Source organism: Triticum aestivum, chromosome 2B, assembly GCF_018294505.1.
Source record: "Triticum aestivum cultivar Chinese Spring chromosome 2B, IWGSC CS RefSeq v2.1, whole genome shotgun sequence".
NCBI classification, from domain to species: Eukaryota; Viridiplantae; Streptophyta; class Magnoliopsida; order Poales; family Poaceae; genus Triticum; species Triticum aestivum.
Window position 1 is genome coordinate 326,720,868 of NC_057798.1, and position 20,126 is coordinate 326,740,993.

The window sequence follows — 20,126 nt, forward strand, 5'->3', positions numbered from 1 at the left end:
AGCACACCAATCATGCACTCACCACTCTAGTTCAATAAATAAGTAATAACCATCCTACTGAGCAGAAGTGTTTTATAGAGCATTTGGTGAGAACATACAGAGTGCATGATACTAAAACTATGGTCGGCTTTAGAGGATCCTGAAACTGAGTTGCAAGCAAAAGAATGAGAAATAAATGATACCTCTGTTTGGACTTTGAGTAGCTTCAATTTATTGGGAGCTAAAGCTAGAGGTGCATCTTTTCCCGTGTGGGGCAATGGAGAGGAAGATGTGCAGTTCAATTACGGCCGAGGGAACTGTGGCGGCGCCTGGTCAAATCCGGAAGAACATAGAGAGAAAAAAGGTACAAGCCACAGCCAAAGCACACAGAAACCTACCTTGAGAACCTCGTCATCTATGCTTGTTTGCACTACCGTGACATGTGTAGCTGATAGAGGCAAAGGTGTCCCGTCTTTCGATGAGATGGTGACTATCGTTTTCTATGGGAGTCGACCTTGACGATCCGATTACAAAGGTGCGAGACGTCGCGCCTTAACAATCGCTAAACCAACTTCTGAGGGGTTATTGACCACGCCGGAGCACGATCAACCTGACCACAAGGGTCTGTTTCCTGCGAGCAAACGAAGAACAAACAAGAAACTGAGATTGCAATCTGGATATTGCAAATATAAGAGGAAAGCTTTATTAACGAAGGTGGGGTTCTGTGACGTCTTGGTCTGGTCGCTGAACACAAACGAAGTATGCAAAGTTGCAGCGATGGCGAACTTTTAATCTAAACAAAACCCAAAGTCTAAACGGTGCCCTAAGGGCTGTATATATGGAGGAAGAGGGGGGGGGGATTTCGTGGCCCTTGGGGAAGGGGTCCGAAACCAACCCTATCTCTTGTTTCTTCACACATGCAGACTCTAAAAATAGCCTATATTATGTATTTCGAAATTACATGGGCCTGGCCCAATAATAAGGTGACGCAGCACCTAGAATAGCCTCTGGACGAAATTTATTAAGTGGCATCTTGTATATTTCGTCCAAGGCTTGATGCACTCATTATGGTGGCTTCAAACTCCTGAAATCATCACTTGTAACTCCGTTCGTGTTCCCCTTGCGCATGCCACCATCTCCTTGCTTGGTCTTGCTCCAGTGTTCTTCCCTCTTATCCATGCCAGGTCCTTCATTTGTAAGCAAAACAAATGTATCCAATTTAGGCAGCATCATATTCTCGTGAACATTAGAATCATTACCAAGAAACCAAAGTACCCGATAATTTAATTGGCGTGCGTGAGCTCTAGTAATTGGTCCAGTATATGTAGCAGTAGGGGCTGTGGGTGTAACAATGGTGTTGATGTCCTCATCATCCCCCCCTTCTTGAAATGAAGTCGTCCTCGACGGAAGCTCATTTTCCTCTCCCAAATAAGGCTTCAAATCTGCAATGTTAAAAGTGGGACTAACCCCAAAATCTGCAGGCAGCTCAAGTTTATATGCATTATCATTTATTTTCTCTAACACCTTAAAAGGACCATCATCACGTGGCATTAGCTTTGATTTGTGCAAATTAGGAAACCTATCCTTACGCAAATGTAATCAAACAAGATCTCCAGGTGCAAAGACAACATGTTTTCTACCCTTATCTCCAGCAAGCTTATAATTAGCATTCATACACTCAATGTTTTCCTTAGTAACTCATGCATTTTTAAGATCAATTCAGCATGGTGTTTAGCATCAAAATTAACCTTCTCCGAAGATGGAAGAGGTAACAAATCAATAGGTGCACGAGGTAGAAAACCATACACAATTTCAAAAGGGCACATCTTAGTAGTAGAATGCAATGAACGATTATAAGCAAATTCCATATGAGGCAAGCATTCTTCCCACATTTTCTTATTATTCTTCAAAACAGCCCTAAGCATAGTAGACAATGTTCTATTGACTACTTCAATTTATCCATCAGTTTGGGGGTGACAAGTAGTACTAAAAAGTAGTTTAGTCCCCAACTTAGCCCATAAACATCTCCACAAGTGGCTAAGAAATTTAGTATTACGATTTGAAACAATAGTATTTGGCACACCATGCAAGCGAATAATTTCACAAAAGAACAAATCAGCAACATTAACAGCACTAGTAGAAGGCCCGTGCGTTGCTACGGGCAAAAGCCGAATAACCATGAGTTGCCATCGAATAACAAAAATAAGAACAGATTGATCAAATTATTCTTTTTATTTAGAAATACACGTTAAGCACGGTGGCATCCAGTTTTCATCATAAGATGTCATCCAGTTTTCATCATACAACGGCAAATACGAACTCTCTTCCACTCAGCCTGTAGGTGGGACAACCTGCAGTTGCCCACTTCCTGCCACATATGTCCACTTATTTAAGTGGGATTATGTGGGCTGCCCACATACTGTATGTGGTATTATGTGGGCTGCCACATACCCACATAATTCATGAAACATGAAAATACAAAACTTGAGATGTAAGACAACTTAACACAAAGGCACGTAAGTCTAGATTGAAGTAAAGAACATGCCCACATATGATACAACACAAACTACAACCTTCAGCAGTACAAGACTGGAGGTTAACATAGACGGCAAATATTTCCTCAGATTATAAACTATATGAATGAGCAGGCTAGTACACATGAATCAGCAAGATTGTATGTTCATATCTTCAGGATTTTTAAATGTCAATCTGTCCATTTCTTCAGGTACTTGCTTCTTCAACTCAGCTGACTAAAAGCTAACAAAAAAAAGAACATGAATAAGCACTCTGAGTCGGAATTCGAAACTTGGCAAATTTTAGAAGTACAATACGGAGAAAAATGAGCTGAGTTAAATAAAAGTACATCACAAAGATGCCATTTTTTACACAATTACAGAACACAAGGATGCATTCAGTAAATCATAGGAGAAAAGAACTTAAGGAAATTTCGGTAACACTTGTAAACTTGTTTTGTTATCTTCTGCACATCATTCAGGTCCTACTGGTAGGTGTGCGTGATGCTTGTAGGCAAAAGAAACAACACTGTGTAGTACATGATCCGGATTTGAGAAGGTTAAATGACTGAATTATTTTTTGATTCAGGCCAAAAAATAATACACTGTGTAGTACATGTACGCACAACAGAATAGATGATTCAGGCCAAAAAAGCATAAGAAATTTACCACTGTGTCTAATCAAGCTATATATACATACCTTGATCTTCTTCCTCTGGCATGCATAAAATTGGATACATAAATAAGAAAGCCCTCCTGACAAATCTGATCAGTCGAGTCTTTCAGTTACTCTTTGTAGACTCTGCACAAATATGCACTCTGCTCCATCAGTACAACCAGTAAGTCGTTGTAAACCTGTGGCCAGTGCCCTTGTTATAAATGCATCTGCTTCCATCTTCCATCGGCCCAGCATGCTAATGCATAGCTCGAAAGATGAAACCCTGGAGAGGGATATGATGCCAAAGCACCGTCATCGTCCGATCACATGAATCTAGAGTTTCCTCCGAAGCAGCATAAATTGCGGCTGAGAATACCTCGGCGATGCCCATAGGAAGGAAACGACACTCTAGAGTTTCCTCCGAAGCAGCATAAATTGCGGCTGAGAATACCTCGGCGATGCCCATAGGAAGGAAACGACACTCGAAAGCTTTGCCATCACCGGCTCTTGGAAACTCCGGAGACAAGCTTTCGCCCGGATCAACCTCTCGAGCTCTGCACAACATGCACCAGCAAGTCCAACGTCGAGCCACGATGGCCAAATTCGTCCGGATCAAACCACCTGCTCACCAGGGCACCGCACTGGCCACCCCGCGTCCTCTTCACGCATCACCGAAGCACACTCACACACGCAGCCGCCCACACATCCACCTGTCCCGGACACCGCCGAGGAGCACACCAGCCGGAACCGCGTGTTGCAGATACACCCAGCCCCTCCCCCCTTCTTGATTAGTCCACCAACGAGCCCTCGTGGACAGGTGTGGCCCAATCAAGCCCTCCCTCCAACTCCTCGGTAGGCTGTTGCCCAGCCATCCCTCTACCGTCGGACTACCACGCCAGTGCTCCCCATGTTGTTGTTGAACTTGTAACCATACGATTTGTATTGCCTGAGAGATGAATATTTACCAGATAAACACGTAAAGAAGATAAGCCGCTCTTCATTCCTATAAGCCCTTAGTAGACCATCAGATCCTTCTTTTTGCACATGCACGCCATATTATTGCAGAGATGATGGGGGAAGCAAAGAAATTATGCCTCTCTGTGCGTGCATTGCGAGGAACCCCCAACAAGTATTGAACTCTTGATATGAATCCTTGTCGGGAGGGGCAAGCAAGGATGATAAATCATCTAGGGTAACATGAAAAGGTTAAGTGATGTTGCTGCACCTCAAGTGTTCTTAGGAATCCTCGTGGTTCCTCTTGATTATGCATCTTCATGAACAAAACAAAATCTTGAGCTCTTCGTTCCTATAAAATTTCAGTAACAAGATAAATTTTAACATAAGAAAACTGAGTATCTTGACAAAAAAATAGTAAAAGTCAAATTTCACTATAACGAGATATTTTATTAGCTCTAGAAAAATTGAGTGCAAGGGTAAATTTTAGTATCCTGAGAAAAGTTTTAGTATGAATATGAAACAAAAGTAGTCCTAAATAAAGAAAGTTAATGACAAGGTACTCACGTAATAATCCACACTGAAGGTATAAAACAAGAAACATGCATTTTATATCATGATTCAGCAGTAATAAAGAAGTGAAAACTACCCATGTTTATCACCATTTGTAACACTATTTAGTTTATTCAGGAAAATAATGTACCTTTGCAATCTTATTTTCGTCTATCCTAAACATGATAATATATCACAAGCCATTAAGGCTGAACATCTTTGGTTGCCAGCCCAAATCTCTAGGAAAAATCTGAACAGTAAAATAGGATATACAAGCAGAGAATTTACAAATTAATCCTTTGACTGAAAAATATTTCTTCACACATGGAGATTTGGAATACCAAGATATAAGATACAACGGACTAAAATGAATACCTAATTCGGTTCAGATTATAGAGCTGCAGATCTACATCATTCTTTTTCATATCCAGCTCATCACACGCAGAAGGATCACAAGTTCCCATTTTCAGAAGGTAAATCATGAGCACATTAATCTTCTCGGAAGGTTTAATTTGGTGTGCACCCATATAGAAACAACACAAGTGGCCCTCAACTATTTCAAATATAAGCCTGCTAAAATACAAGACCCACTCAAGAGGGAAGTTACAACTTGATGATTTGAGATGATGTCATTGAAGCTATTCTTGTCTGTACTAAAATACAAAGATCAAAGCAATTAGACAGGTGACTCGAGGAGTGGAGCGGTGGCATCACATCCCCGCAAAGGGAGTATTCATGACAAATATTAGACAGGTGACTCGGAATAAATATAAAAGGTTCATTGTTTTCAGAATACACTGAATTACAAGAGATTAAAACTGACCTCAACGTGAACCTCAAAGAGCCATGGTATGCAAGATAGCCTTGATGATTTTCTTTTGCATTTATCCTCAGCAACCAAGGTTGAACATTGTATGTCTAATAGCTCCCCAGTGCCTCATCTTCTGCTATCCTTTTAGCTTCTCCTTGTTCCTCCAGCTCTCTCAAGCTTCTCAGCTCTTCCTTTCATCTTGAAATCACCACATCTGGGCTATATGCATATTTTCCTGCTATATATAGATCTCATTTAGCTTTATAAACCTAACATATTGGTGCCAGAAAACACAACCGTGAGCTATTCCTAAAAGAACACCCAGATGAACTGAGATCAACTTACAGAACATACATCTACAGAAAGGTAATAACAGAGATGACTATTGATTGTAATCATTTGTTGCAATCTTGTATCATAAGAAGGCATTGGCACAACTGAAACATGATGGAAGTGGAAAGGATACCATGCGATCCTACCTGTGGTACAGCCAGAACCATGCATGGACCAGCTTGTTCATGCCTTCATTGTGGTGGCGTCTCCCGAGCACCGCACGCCACCCAACGTCATTCGCGTGCAAGCCCAGAAGCACTCTCAAGCCATGTTTCAGTGAACTCAAATTAATGTATAAAGTTTTGAACATAATTTCTTTCAGTACGTGGTAACTTGATATGTTATCCTCCTATTTAATAACACCAAGAGTTCCCTGTTCAGCATTCTAACAATGGAAAACTGAGAATGGTGGAAACGGCTAGACAATTACCCGAGGAATAATCTCATAGCTCTGCCCCTCACAGTATGTCACATTGCCGGCATGGTTGATGATGACATGGCACGTCTCTCCCAGAGCGTTATGACCTACTGCCTGCTCTACCGAGACGATGGTGGTTGTGTAAGGTCCCTTGGGCTTGTAGGTGTTGAGAGGCGGCTCTTTGGTGCTCTCGGGGGTTGAGTGGCGCGATCCTGCAGGCTAGAAGAGGAACAACAGTTAGATGAATACACTCGTCATGGCCCCCAAGCCGAGGAAGAAGAAGGGGAAGCCGCTCGCCCCGGCCGGTCCTCCGCCGGCCCTGGAGCCAGCCCTTGAGCACTCGACGGTGATCAATCAGGAGGGGCTGGACAAGGTTCGCCATGCGCTTGCCGCCGATTCGAATGAGGGGAGGGCGAAGGCCGTCCGCCCTACATCTTGGCGAGTGAAAGAGATGAGCGCCACCGAGATCCCCATCTATCTTCATGCTCTTCTCGCGGGGTTGATTCCTCCCTTCTCCCCTTTCTTCAATGTTGTGATATCGCATTACCAGATCCACCTGCTGCATCTGGACCCCCGCTCTGTTATCCTTCTCGCCGTCTTCGCCTTCCTCTGCGAGGCCATGGTCGGCATCACTCCTTCCGTGGCCTTATTTCACCACTTCTTGCTTCAGTTGGTCGACGCCCGCCAATGCTCCAGGTGCGCGACCTTTGAAGTTGTGGCCGCAACCGCTGGTTCAGGAATCGACTTCGAGCTCTCGCCAACTGCGAAGGGATTCCGGAAGCAGTGGCTTCTTATGGATGCCCGCGCGTTCAGCCCCCTGCTCTTGACTCCTGGGGCACTGGCCTCGCCTAGCTCCGGTTGGTGCCACGAGAGGCTCTCCGACCGGCATCTTGCTTTCGTTTGGAAGAGATTGGCGAGGCTCCAGGAACTGGAAGTGACGGCGCCAATGGTGGTGAAGGAATTCGTCAGGCAGCGCATTGCTCCCATCCAGCGCCATTCTCGCCCAATGTGGGACTTCGCGGGCGTTGAAGACCCGATGAGGATGCAGAGGCCATGGCTGCTGATGGTGCTCAAACTCCTGACCGGCGAGCCCGAGCCCGCTGACCTTCCGGGGGGTGGCTGCCTTCTCTATCTGTGCTCAAACAAGGCGGTCTTCGCTGGGCAGATGCCTTTGTTCGACGAGTGGGGGTTGCTTCCAGAGGGCCTTGAGGGGCCCCGCAAGAACCCCGTCTTCGTGGCTCCTCTCCTGATCGATCCTGCCGCGTGCGCCCCGAGTGTGGAGGCAGGGGGCGCGCGCCTCCAGCAGCTGTCGAGGGCTCCTCCGGAGGCCCGGCGTCGTTAGTGGCCCAGGAGGCCGAGGCTCCTGGGGCCCTGGAAGGAGTCGCCGCAGAACTGACACGACCCCAAGCTCCGGAGGCAGAGGCCCCTGATGCCCAGGGTGGTGGCTCTAGAGTGGTTGCTGGCGGCGAGGAGCCCACCAATGGCTCCGGAGCTGTAAGCCAGAAGATCTCGCCGCGCGCCCCTGCCCCCGGGGTCCCTACCCCGGCTGCCCCGCCGAGCGCTCCTCCTCCCGAGGATCGCCCGTCGGGGTCCGGTCGGCCCCGCCTGTGCCTTGAGTCGCTCTTGAAGAGCAAGAGGTCCCCGTGCCGCAACGATGGCTCCCGTCGGCCACTGAAGCCGAGGAGATACGTGGCTGCCAATGAGTGAGTACCTTTACTCTTGATCCCCTTGCGCGCCGCGTTTTCTCACGGCTTGGGTCTTGTAAGGCTCCCACGAAGGCGAAACCTCGGGAAGCAGGCGTCCCCAAGGATTCCAGCTTGACGCCCGCGCACAGCCTCCGGCGCCCTGATCCTGCGCAGGGCGTGGGGGCGACTCCAGTTACCGCGACGTCGTGAGGGTGCCCCGGAACCGGGCCCCCTGCTCCCTCTCCCCGCGACTCAGCCCGTGAGACGAGGGATGCACCGGCGATCCTTTCTCTTGTCATTGCCGGCAGGGGGGTGCCCCCTAGGCGGCCTTCGTCTTCAAGTTGTGGGGCTACACCAACCAGCCCCCGGCCGGCGGCTGGCGGGGCACCCAGCGCCTCCCGAGCGGCCTCTGGGGCCGACGAAGGTCTTGGCGACGAGCTCACGCTCGCTCGTGGGCGCAGCGCTGTGCGCTTCGGGTTCTTCGGTGAAGCAATGCGTGCGATGATCCATCTTGGCGGGGAGCTCGCCAACGTCGACACCAGGCTCGAGGCAGAGAACCGCCGCCTGGAGCATGAGTGGCAGCGGCTGAAGGTTGCCATTAACCTTGGGAAACTTCAGCGTGACGAAGCCGAAGCGTGCGAGCGGCCTCGCTCGCGACTTCTAGCGAAGCTTGCGCCCGCGCCATGGAAGAGGCCGAGGCAGCCAACCGCCGCCGTGAGGCGGCCGAGGAACGGGAGCGAGATCTTCTGTCTTCAAATGCGGCTCTTGAGCGCGAAGTCGAGGAGCGTCGCGCCCTTCTGGCCTCCTCACCAGGCGAGGCGGCCCTTGCCGAGGCGGAGCTCCTGAGGCGCCATGAAGATTTGACGTTGGAGACCGTGGAGCACAGCCTGGCGTTGGAGACGCTGGAGGTAAGGGAGCGGCAGGCTGCCGCGGCTGAGGACGCTGTCACCGCCCGAGAAGCTCGGGTCCAGCTGGAGGTGGAGGAGAGGGTGGCGAAGGCGCGTGCTGAGTTGGCTGAGAGGCACCGCCTGGATCTGGAGCTGCTCGAGGCCGAGCTTGAGGGTCGGACCTCCACCCTGAAGGCTAAGCTGTAGTCTGTGGAGCAGCGTGAGAGCGCTGCCCGAGGGGCCCTGACTTCCTCCGAATCTGCCCTGAATTCTGCCCGTGCCAAGATATCCTCTCTCCAGAAGCAAGTCGAAGACACCGCTTCCCTCCTGAAGGCTTCGAGTGAAAAGAGCCGCCGCCTGACATTGGAACACGAGCACGGCTCCATGCTCCAAGGTCTGCGCGTCAAAGCCAACAATGCCCTGGGTGCAATTTGTGACGAGAGCGCTCCTCACCCGCACAAGAGCGACTACGCCAGCCATCTCAACTTCTTCACTGATATCGTGACCCGCCTGGAAGCTCAAGCCGCGAAAGCTCGCCAGCTTGTCGAGGAGAGGAGCCAGGGCCTCCTCGGGCGCGCACTCTCGCGCATCTTCAGCAACCTCCTGAACCTTGATTCCCACTTCAATTTCAGCACCGTGCTAGCCCCCGTGCCTGCGGCCACCCAAGACAAGCTCGCCAAGTGGGTGGATGGCCATGTGGACGCCTTGGTGAAGGAGATGACTCCTGAGGACGACACGACTGTGCTCGTGGCCGAAGAAGCTGGCGCGGGTGGTGATGGGGAGGAGGATGGCAGCCACGACCATAGTTTTTAAGGCAGTAAGGCGACCTAAGGCGCTGGGGGGCGCCTTATCGCCTAGGCGACGCCTAAGCGCCTAAGGCGGATGCCTAAGCGCGTAAGGCGGGCCTATTTGTAAGGCGCTGGGGGGCGCCTTATCGCCTAAGCGTCGCCTAAGCGTCCAAGGCGGGACGCCTTAAAAACACAGGCCACAACGCAAGCAGCGCGGATGGGAGTGACGAAGAAGGCGCATCCAGCTAGGCCCGTGTTTCTTTTGCTTTGACCTGTATGACGAAAACTTGAACGCATCCTTGTGAGAGCATTTGAAAAGGGGGTGCCCCTTATGATGTGTGAGATTGTGAAATGCTTTTGAAGTAGCGCCCGGAGCGAGGGCCCGCAGGGCTGCGGGCCGTTGAGCGAGGTAGTTGTTTATGACTTATCTTTGGTTTCGTGGGTCTCAAGTGAGGCCTGGTGTCGCGGCGGCGCTCCTTCTCCTGAGGCGAGCCTGTTGCGGGCTCGTGAGGTTCTGTGCCTCTCGAGGGGCCTGCCGGCCTGCCGTAGAGTGCCTCGTGAGAACCCAACTGCCAGACCGTGACGAGGTGGGCGCGCGGGGCGGCCGCACCCTCGAGTCCCCAGGGGGAGCGATCGGCACCAGCGCATGCACCGTACCCAGCCCCCGCTCGTGAGGCGCTTGAGGGCAAGGCAGCAGTCACGAGCTCCAGAAAGAACGCAAGAACTGAAGGCAAGCAGTGACACGAAACGAGAAAACTCCCCCCATTTTTATAAATGCACGAAAAACAAACTGCTTCAAGAAGTCAACAAGCAAGTACAAAAAAGGAGGCAAAAGCAAATGGCCGCGTCCGGCGTCTAGCTAGTCTTCAGTCTTCTCACCAGCGCGGAGCTAAGTGCTTCCACTAGCTGGGCACGGGCATAGTCATTGGGGACAGTGTCGACGGCCAGCGCGGAGCATGGTGCTTCCACTAGGACGTGGGCGGGAGCCCCCGTGAGGCCCCAGGGCGGCACTGAGGAGACTCCGGGGCGTGTACAGCCCCACTCATTATTACGTGAGTGTCACGAGCGGAGACCTTCACAGGCTGGAGTCTTGCTTCATGTCGCCCGACGAGGACCCCGCGTGCGCCACCCCTGACCACCGTTGGGGAGACCGGAAACCAGGACAAGACCAAGGGGCCAGGGGGACGCTGGTGCCGTCCTCGGTGACCGTAGGCCCCCCATCGGGCAGAAGGGCTCGTCGGCGCCTTCCCCGGCGAGGAACCTACCTCTAGGCAGGGCCCTGCTCCGTGCAGCGCGAGGAGGGCCCTGCCGCCGGGCTTCCCCTACGCTGCTCCCAACGTCCTTCGTGCTCCTGCGGGGGATCCGTCGTCCTGAGAGTCCTGGTGGCAGCTGCACCCTGGTTCACCTGCGATCCATGGTCAGCGGAAGCATGCTCCTGCGGCGTTAGTTGTACCCAGAGGCTGTCGCCGTTGGAGATGTTGGCAGGGCTTGGTGGCGGCTCGAAGGAGAGCTCGGCCTCGTGAATATCCAGCGCCCAGCCTGGCGTTGGGGATCGGTTGGGGCCCTGTCCCCGCGCGTGCCTTGGATCCATCGCGACGGGGACGTAGGCCTCCAGGCTGTCCGCACCAGGAGCGCCACCCGGCTGCCTCACATTCCCGCCTTCTTCAGTCGCCCTTTGGTCCTGTCGGCCAGGGGCCGATACTCCAGCGCGGCCCCTGGTGGTGTCGCCTGGAGCAGCCCCGCGCCGAGGTGGCACGTTCGGAGTGGCGCGGGCTGCTCAGCGGGGCTGGTCGGCGTTGAGAGGCTCTCCAAGGGCCCTGGGAAGGGGAGCGCGGTTGAGTCAGGGATGAGCGCACGCCCCCACCACCGCCTGCGACGTGGGCAGGGTGCAGAACGGCGCCGCCCCCTGCACGCCGCATCCTGCAACTCAGCGACCCGTTCCAGCAGGGCGTCACGGCCACTTTCCAGCAGCCTGCATCGTAAGAGCTCTCGGGCCACGATGACCGCTGCTCACATGTTTGCTTGTTCCCTGTGCGTGTGTGGAGCGGTTGCTGCAGCGTAGTTCGCAGATCGCACGGCGGCGCGGCTGCGGCGTGGCGCCAGTGGAGAAGGTTGCGTCGTGCGCCCTCCACGGTCGGTCGCCCCCGGCGGAGCGTGGGCCGCGAGCAGAGCGGAGTGGAGGTCTTCCTCGTCGGCGGGCGCTGCCGAGGAGGCCTGGACGACCCAGTGCTTGACGTGCGCCCTCGGGGCGTCGGCCATGGCGTCGGTGGAGCGGCGGAGAACTGGTCGACAGAAGAGAAGATCCGACGCACCCCTACCTGGCGCCAAATGTCGGATTAAGGGATCCGCAAACCCTTGAGAGGTTCGAACTCTGGGGTGCGTACGGAGATCTCAACCTACCCAGCCTGCCTACTCGCGATCCTCCTAAGCCTAGCGCGTCAAGCTCAAAGAGACACAGAGACACAACAGTTTATCCTGGTTCGGGCCACCTTGCGGTGTAATACCCTACTCCAGCATTTTGGTGGATTGCCTCGGAGGACTGAGGATGAACTAGTACAATGGATGAACTGGCCTCAGGAGGTGAGGTGTTCTTCAGCTCAAGGGAGCTGGTGTGGTGTGAGCTAGTTCGACTTGTCTCCAATTCTATGGTGGTGGCTAGTCCTATTTATAGTGACCTTGGTCCTCTTGCCAAATGTTGGCTGGAAGGGATCCCACAACGGCCGGATTTGAAAGGGGACAAGTAGTACAGCTTATCCTGACAAAAGTAGTCTTCGCCTGCGAAAAGCCTCTGGTCGTGACGCTTCGATGGGCTCGTCGATGACCTCCGTCCTGTCGTCCTGGCGGTCTTGGTCTCGTTGCACCGGAATGGAAACCTTTGGCTGATTCCTTGGGACTCCGCGCCTGTGGCTTGCCTCCTTTGCACTGAAGAGAAAACCTGCGCTCTGCGCCCGCCTGGCGCCCGCCTGGCCTTGGTCTCATGGCTCACGTCAGCTGAGCCTCGTGAGGTAAACCTCGCATAGAACTCTCCGCCCCTCGGGAGCCAGCCTGAGGAGGCCGATCCCCTCGGGGGTCTTGGTGTCGTCCGCCTCGTGAGGCTTGGCCCCTCGCGAGGGTCTTGTGTTGCTGATGCTGAAGCTGGGCCGGGCCGTCGACGGAGCCACGTGGTGGGCCGCAGGCAGGCAGGGCTGGATACCCCCATATCCAGGACGCCGACATAACCATCTTCCTCTAGTGTTGTCTAATTTGTTGCAGGAATTCGCGGACGACTTCCCCGATGAGCTACCTCCCGGTCTTCCCCATCTCCGGTGCACCTCTACCAAACAAGGCTCCATACCGCGTGAAACCTGAAGAAACTAAGGAGATACAACGGCAAGTACAACAGCTCATCGACAACGGGCATGTACGTGAAAGCTTAAGCCCTTGTGTCGTTCCAGTCATACTTGTGCATAAGAGGGATGGTAGTTTTCGCATGTGTTCCAATTGTAGACCCATAAATGCTATCACCGTTCGCTATAGGCATCCCATTCCACACCTTGATGATATGTTAGATGAGCTTAGCGGCGCCACCATTTTTTCAAAAATTGATCTTAAAAGTGGCTATTACCAAATTCACATTCAAGAAGGTGATGAGTGGAAAACCGCTTTTAAAACTAAATTTGGCTTGTATGAGTGGTTAGTTATGCCTATGGGCTTATCAGAAGCACCCGGTACTTTCATGCATGTCATGCATTATGTGCTTCGCCCATACATTGGCTTTGTTGTGGTCTACTTTGATGATATACTTGTGTTTAGTAAATGTCTTCCAGATCATGTAACTCATCTTAGGGCCGTTTTGAAAACTCTTAGAAAAGAGCGTCTTTATGCTAATATGGAGAAATGCACTTTTGGTGTTGACAAGCTTGTTTTTTTGGGGTTTTGTTGTGTCTTCCAAGGGTGTTCATGTTGATGAGTCTAAAACTGAAGCAATTAAAACTTGGCCACAACCCACTAATTTGCAACAAGTGCGTAGTTTCCTTGGTCTAGCCAGTTTCTATCGCTTGTTAAGGACTTTAGCACTATTGCCTCACCATTACATGCTTTGAGTAAGAAGAACGCACCCTTTGTTTGGGGACCCTCTCAATCTACCGCATTTGATGAGCTCAAATCTTTGCTTACACATACTCCAATTCTTGCATTGCCAAACTTCAACGAAACTTTTAAGGTCCATTGTGATGCTAGTGGTAATGGTATTGGTGGAGTTTTGATGCAAGAAAAGCGACCCATTGCATACTTTAGCAAAAAACTTTCCGGCGCTCAACTTAACTATCCCATTTACGACAGAATTATATGCTTTAGTGCGAGTATTGCATGTTTGGGAGCATTACCTTCGCCCACATGAATTTGTCATACATACCGATCATGAGACGCTTAAATACCTTGAAGGTCAAACCAAGTTGAACAAACGGCATGCTAAATGGAGTGAATTTTTTGAATCTTTTCCTTATGTGATCAAGTACATTAAGGGTAAAGAGAATGTTGTGGCGGATGCTCTTTCCTGCAAGTGCATGTTAGTTACTCAACTTGAATTGAAAGTTATTGGCTTTGAGCATGTTAAAGATCTTTATGCACATGATCCTTCGTCTGCGATTCCTTATGCCAAATGTCTTGCTAACACTTGTTGGGAGAACTATTATCTCAAGAATGGCTATCTCATGTGTGCTAACAAACTTTGTATACCCCAGTCTTCGCTTCGTTTGTTACTTTTGCAAGAGGCTCACGGCGGAGGACTTATGGGACATTTCGGGCGCGACAAGGCCTATGCCACACTCTCCTTCAAGTACTTTTGGCCAAAGATGTTTTGCGACGTCGCACGCTTCACCAACCGGTGCTCTACATGCCAGAAAGCTAAGTCCCAAGCTCAATCTCATGGTTTACATATGCCACTTCCAAATATCAAACATGGGAAGATATTAGCATGTATTTTGTACTTGGATTGCCTAGGACTCAAAATGGAAAGGTTTTCGTATTTGTTATTGTGGACCGATTCTCTAAAATGACACATTTCATCCCATGCAATAAGATAGACGATGCTTCACATGTGGCCAATCTCTTTTGTAGGGAAATCTTGAGGTTACATGGCGTGCCAAGGACAATTGTGTCAGACTGAGACATCAAGTTCCTAAGCTACTTTTGGAAGACACTATGCGCCAAGCTCGGCATCGAGCTACTATTCTCGACGGCCTATCATCCCCAAACCGATGGCCAAGCGGAAGTCACCAACCGGACGCTATATACTCTCCTACGCATGTTGATCAAGAAAAACATCAAGGAGTGGAAGGAGTGCTTACCCATCGCCGAGTACGCCTACAACCGCGCAAGACACTACTACCGGCAAGTCCCCCTTCGAGGTCGTCTATGGCTTCAATCCGTTGTCCCCATTGGACATCCTACCACTTCCACTTCAAGAACGAGCGAACATGGACGCAAGTCCAAGAGCAAGTTATCTCAAGAAGGTGCATGAAGATACAAGGGCCACGATCGAGCGTCAAGTACAACGGCTCGCCACCAAGCTCAACATCAACAAGTCCCCAATGATGTTCAAACCGGGCGATCTCGTATGGCTACATCTCTGAAAGGACCGCTTCCCCACAAGCGCAAGTCCAAACTACTACCACGAGCCGATGGACCCTTCAAGGTGCTAGCACGATACAATGACAACGCCTACAAGATCGACATCCCACGCAACAAGTACAATGTAAGCGACACATTCAACATCAAGGACTTACCCCATACCATGGTGATGAAGATCACGATCCGAGGACGGATCTCACCGGGGGGGAGGGGGGTGATGCGGAGCATCCTACCATCATCCCCATGGACCCTACACCAACACATTAAGCACCACATGGACCCATGACAAGAGCTCGAGCACGCGCCATTGAAACCGAGGTGAACTCACTCCTACTCGAGATAGATATGGACATGAATGGAACTTGGTTGCTACCTCACCAAAATATGCTATGTGTCATTAGGTATGACGACAAAGGCCACCGAGCAGCTAAGGGACACCCCAAAGGAGGAGGAGAAGCACCCCAAGGCCTCGAAAAAGGAGGAGTCCAACAAGACGAAGGTTGCACCTCCTAGGCAACCCCGTGCGCACGGGCCCCCAAGACCCTGTGCCCAAGGGCCTCCCAGAAGCACTTTGGAAACAAGACGCGCACCCCTGTGCGCACGGGCTGCAGACCCCGTGTGCACAAGCCCGGGCCACTGTAGCACCCCGTGCGCACGGGCGTGCACACAAGACCCCCGTGCGCACGGGCCCTTCAGGATGGACGGCCGAGGGCTGCTGTTTGGGCCTCCTCTTCGTCCCCCTCGCCCACATACCTATATATTTAGTACCTAGGGACATGTTTAGGGTTAGCAAAGTATATGTGAGACATTGATAGAGCTTTGCTCCTTCTACCACTCCTTTTGGAGATCAAGACCTCTTAGGAGAGGATCCCAAGTGGATTTCAAGACCTCCTCTTTGGAGAAGACTATCATCAAGACCTCACCTCCTTAGGAGTGGGAAGAACCTTATCTTTGTGCTTGTTTCCTTGGATTGTTCTCGTATGCTTGTGGATCTCATGTGTTTGCGATTCTAGTGGATGTGTGATTGAGTTTTGTTTGAGTGTATTCCTCTCTTGTGTTTTTGTTATCCATCCATTTCCCCCTCAAGTGTGAAAAGATCTCACCTAGGGTTTCACCCTACAACAAAGAGCCTCGCGACGCCTTCTAGCGAGGAGGCCTCCCGAGGTTGCCTCCTGAGGCACCCTCTCAGGGACGAGCAAGTCAAGGGCTGTTCAGCCCGATCGCGCGGCCCCGCGCCTTCACGTGGGTGACGCGCGCAGCAACGAACGGTGCAGAGGTCGTGCCAGCAGGCGCGGATGAGGAGGATTTCCTCTTTTGTGCTAAGGAGCAAGGCCAGCGCGCCGGTTCGCAAAGCAATCCCCAAAGGTTGCCCGATCGGCGCAAGAAGACCAAGATGACGGGCGCGCAGGGCGGAGGTCATCACCGAGCCCACCGGCGCGTCATGAACGGTGGCTTTGCAGGCGAAGACCACCTTTTGTCAGGATAGACTGCGCCACTGTCCCCCTTCAAAATTGCCTTTGTGTGGCAACCCTTCCCGCCAATGTCTCCGGGGGAAGAGGACTGTCGGTGTCAAAACTGGCAGATCTCGGGTAGGGGGTCCCGAGCTGTGGTCTTGGATCAATGGGGAACAAGGGACGAAGGACACGATGTTTACCCAGGTTCGGGCCCTCTCGAAGAGATAAAACCCTACGCCCTGCTTGATTATATTGATGTGTATAGGATGATTACAGAGTCGATCTACCACGAGATCAGATGAACTAAACCCTAGGCGAGTAGGCTGATGGTTGTTGTTCTAGCCTCTACGGATTAAACCCTTTGGTTTATATAGACACCAGGGGTATTAGGGTTACACATGGTCAGTTACAAGGAAGGGATAACATGCCGATTCTTCTCCTCTTGACTTGGAGGACACACCAAGACACCAAAGGCTTCCTGTCTGGATACAGAGTCTCCTCATAGTTCGGCCTTCTAGCAGTTCATAGTGTGGTCCTCCTGGGCGGCCCATGAGAGATAGGCCGACAGCCCGAGGACCCCCCAGTCCAAGACTCCCTCAGTAGCCCCCGAACTAGCCTCCAACGTTGGTGCTTCATTGCTTCCTGAGTTCTTGACATACCTGAAGTCTCCGGCTTGCAGGGTGAGTTCCTCTCCTCCTTTAGGTTCTCGAGTTCGGCCATGTGTTAATCGGGTAATGTTCGGAATCCGAACTGCAGATGTTGCTTAGCCCCGAAGGCCAACCATTCCAATGTGAATAGTGCCTTTGCCTGACAGCTTTTGACGAAAGGTCACAACCGGTCACAAATATTGAACCGTTGTGGAAACTCGATCCGCGGTTCGAGGCAGTGCCTCTATTGGCATGTCCCATCAATACGGAGATCATGCCTGTTTTTTAAGGAATGTGGTCAATGATTTTGATTACCCCACTCGCGCATAACGTCGCGATTATATCAGGAAGTGGCGAGGTCCGCAACGCAATTAAATGACTGTTGGTATTTACAATAGTTAATAAAAGGGGGAGCGGCTGCCGCTATCTGTGTACGCCTTCTCCTTCCTCTTGCCATCGCTTTCCCAATCTACAGAGCTCCAGCGCCCCAAACCACCTCTCCTCAAGCACTCCTTCCCAGCCGTTCCCTCAATCCAGTCATGGCCGGATCTGGCGCGGGAGGCAAGTGGGAGGCCTCCATCGTCACCAACAAGGACATCGAAGATCTGAAGCGCGCCAGCTACATCCCGGCCAACGTCGTTCACTGAGCTCAGGAGGAGGGTCATCCCCACGCCCCAGCCAGGCGAGAGGGTGGTGTTCGTCCCCCACTTTATCCGGGGACTGGGCTTCCCGCTCCATCCCTTCGTCCGGGGGTTGATGTTCTTCTACGGGCTAGATTTTCACGGTCTGGCCCCGAACTCCATTCTTCACATCTCGACCTTCATCGTCGTTTGCGAGGCCTTTCTTCGGGTCCAACCGCACCTCGGCCTATGGCTAAAAGTCTTCAATGTCAAGCCGAAGATTATCGACAGCCAGCAGGCGGACTGCGGAGGGGGGGGCAATGATTAGCAAGCTCGCTCGGGTTGAGTGGCCGGAGGGCACATTCATAGATACTGTCAAGGTTTGGCAGAAGGAGTGCTTCTACATTACAGAACCACGCGACGCGGCCTGGGCAGGGCTCCCGAATTCAGATCTGAACTGCCTGCGAGGCTAACCTCGTGGACCAAGAAGAGCCTCGACTGGGGGTCACCCACGGAGGTGGAGCTGCTGCATAAGCGATAAAGGCGGGCACCAAACTGACCAATGTGGTCCAGGTGATGCTCTGTCGCCACCTTCTACCCTGCCAACAAAGGGCCGCCCCAATGTGGGCCTACAAGTCCGAAGATCCTATCACCGTACTCCACTTCCATGTCACCACCCATGACAAGCTGTGGAAGGTGCTATTCAAACCCCAGAAGGAGTGGCCAGCGAAAGAGGAGGATATTGGCCTCGACGCCGCGCACCCTCCTAAGAATGTAATGAAGTCTTATTATCTTATGTTCAGGTATTCGTCTTTTAACAAGAGATCTGACTTTTCCTTCCCCTTCCTCGCAGGGCTGGCTTGACAAAGCCATGCAGATCGACAGTTCGGCCCCGCAGCCCAAAGACCCCAGGTCGGCCCTGTTGGGGGAGATGCTGACCGTGGTGCCGTACAAGGCGCCAGATAGTAAAGAGAAGAAGAAGAAGAGCGACGTGAGGGAGGCCAGAGAAGGCCTCCGCTCAAGAGCACATCCGGACACCAGGTCCGGAGAGACCCAAGTTCCCTCCGCCCTCAAGGGGGAGCAGAAAGAGGACGAGGAGAGCGACTCCTCTCGTACAAGGAGAGGGCGGCTTCAGAAGACGCCGAGGAGGAGCAACCTCCTCATGCCCCGAAGAAACAGCGCAGGCCCAAGTTGGTCATGCTTGACGACAGCTCGGATTCCGACGAGGAGTCCGCAGCGTCCGAGGAGGTTCCGAAAAGGAACCCCAGGGCCAAGCCCCGTGCCGAAAGGTACGGATTCGGAGATCCCCTGGCGCTTGTTTCATTAGCCTATTACTGATAGTATGTGTGCATATCATGTTACAGCCCACCGCGCGACCTCCCCGTTGATCAAGTTTCAGAGGGGACTTCTACGCCAGCCGAACTGACAGAGAGTGGGACCGCGTCGCGCTCTACACCTCCTCCGGTCACCGGGGAGACCGGAGAGGTGTTGTCCCGAAGGACCCCTCCTGGCTCGGACGCGGGAGGTGGTGGCGACAAGATCATGGCCGAGGTCAGCAACTCGGTCACCGAAGGCCAGGAGGGGGATCCCTCCTAGTGAGCAAGGAGGGGGAGCTCGGTCAATCTGAGCCCTCCTGAAAGACGGCTCCGGAGCCCCCAAAGCCCTCGGAGGCGTCAATTCCGCCCTCCACTGAAGGGGGAGCCGGGGCCCCGCCGCCAGCGACAAACACGGGAGATCGGGCTGCAACTGGGTGCGTGATGGAGGAGGTTGTGAATAGCTCTTCCATCATTGCGGAACATCACACCCTGATGGACATGGTTTTGAGAAGTATTTGGTCCGTTAACAGCGGACTGAAGGAAGCCTCCAGTGGCCTCCTGACGGGTTTCGAGGTAAGCCATGTAATATTCTTTCCATAAAGCGGATTTTGTGAACAAAGTTGTGCAATCCTTGTATATAGCAGCCCCCGAGACTCTGTCAGGTTTGAAAAACCTGGCGGAGGATCGAAAATCATCGAATCGGGAATCTAAATGATGTGATCCTTTTGTTGTTGAAGGCCTCGTCTTTGGCGGCGGCTGCCAATGGCTTGTCTTTAACGTAGAATTCCCTGTGGCCAACCTCGTGGCCCCGCCGAATGTAGGCCGAGGATGGGCCATCCGTGATAGTCATCATCTGGATCCGATCCAACGCCTCGTTTATCAGGGTGAAACTAGTCGGATT

General features: G+C 52.1%; 1 protein-coding gene and 1 long non-coding RNA gene across 3 annotated transcripts in view; both read right to left on the reverse strand.

The window, feature by feature from the left end:
- The window catches only part of LOC123044850 (mediator of RNA polymerase II transcription subunit 33A), a 103,774-nt gene that overhangs the window by 42,112 nt on the left and 41,536 nt on the right, over window positions 1–20,126 (reverse strand). The gene's annotated exons all lie outside the window — the stretch shown is intronic.
- On the reverse strand, window positions 2,123–5,232 carry LOC123044851 (uncharacterized). Its single transcript, XR_006420570.1, has 3 exons — window positions 5,032–5,232; window positions 3,193–4,456; window positions 2,123–2,736 (listed from the first exon to the last, which is right to left on the reverse strand). It is a non-coding gene; the product is annotated as an uncharacterized lncRNA (long non-coding RNA).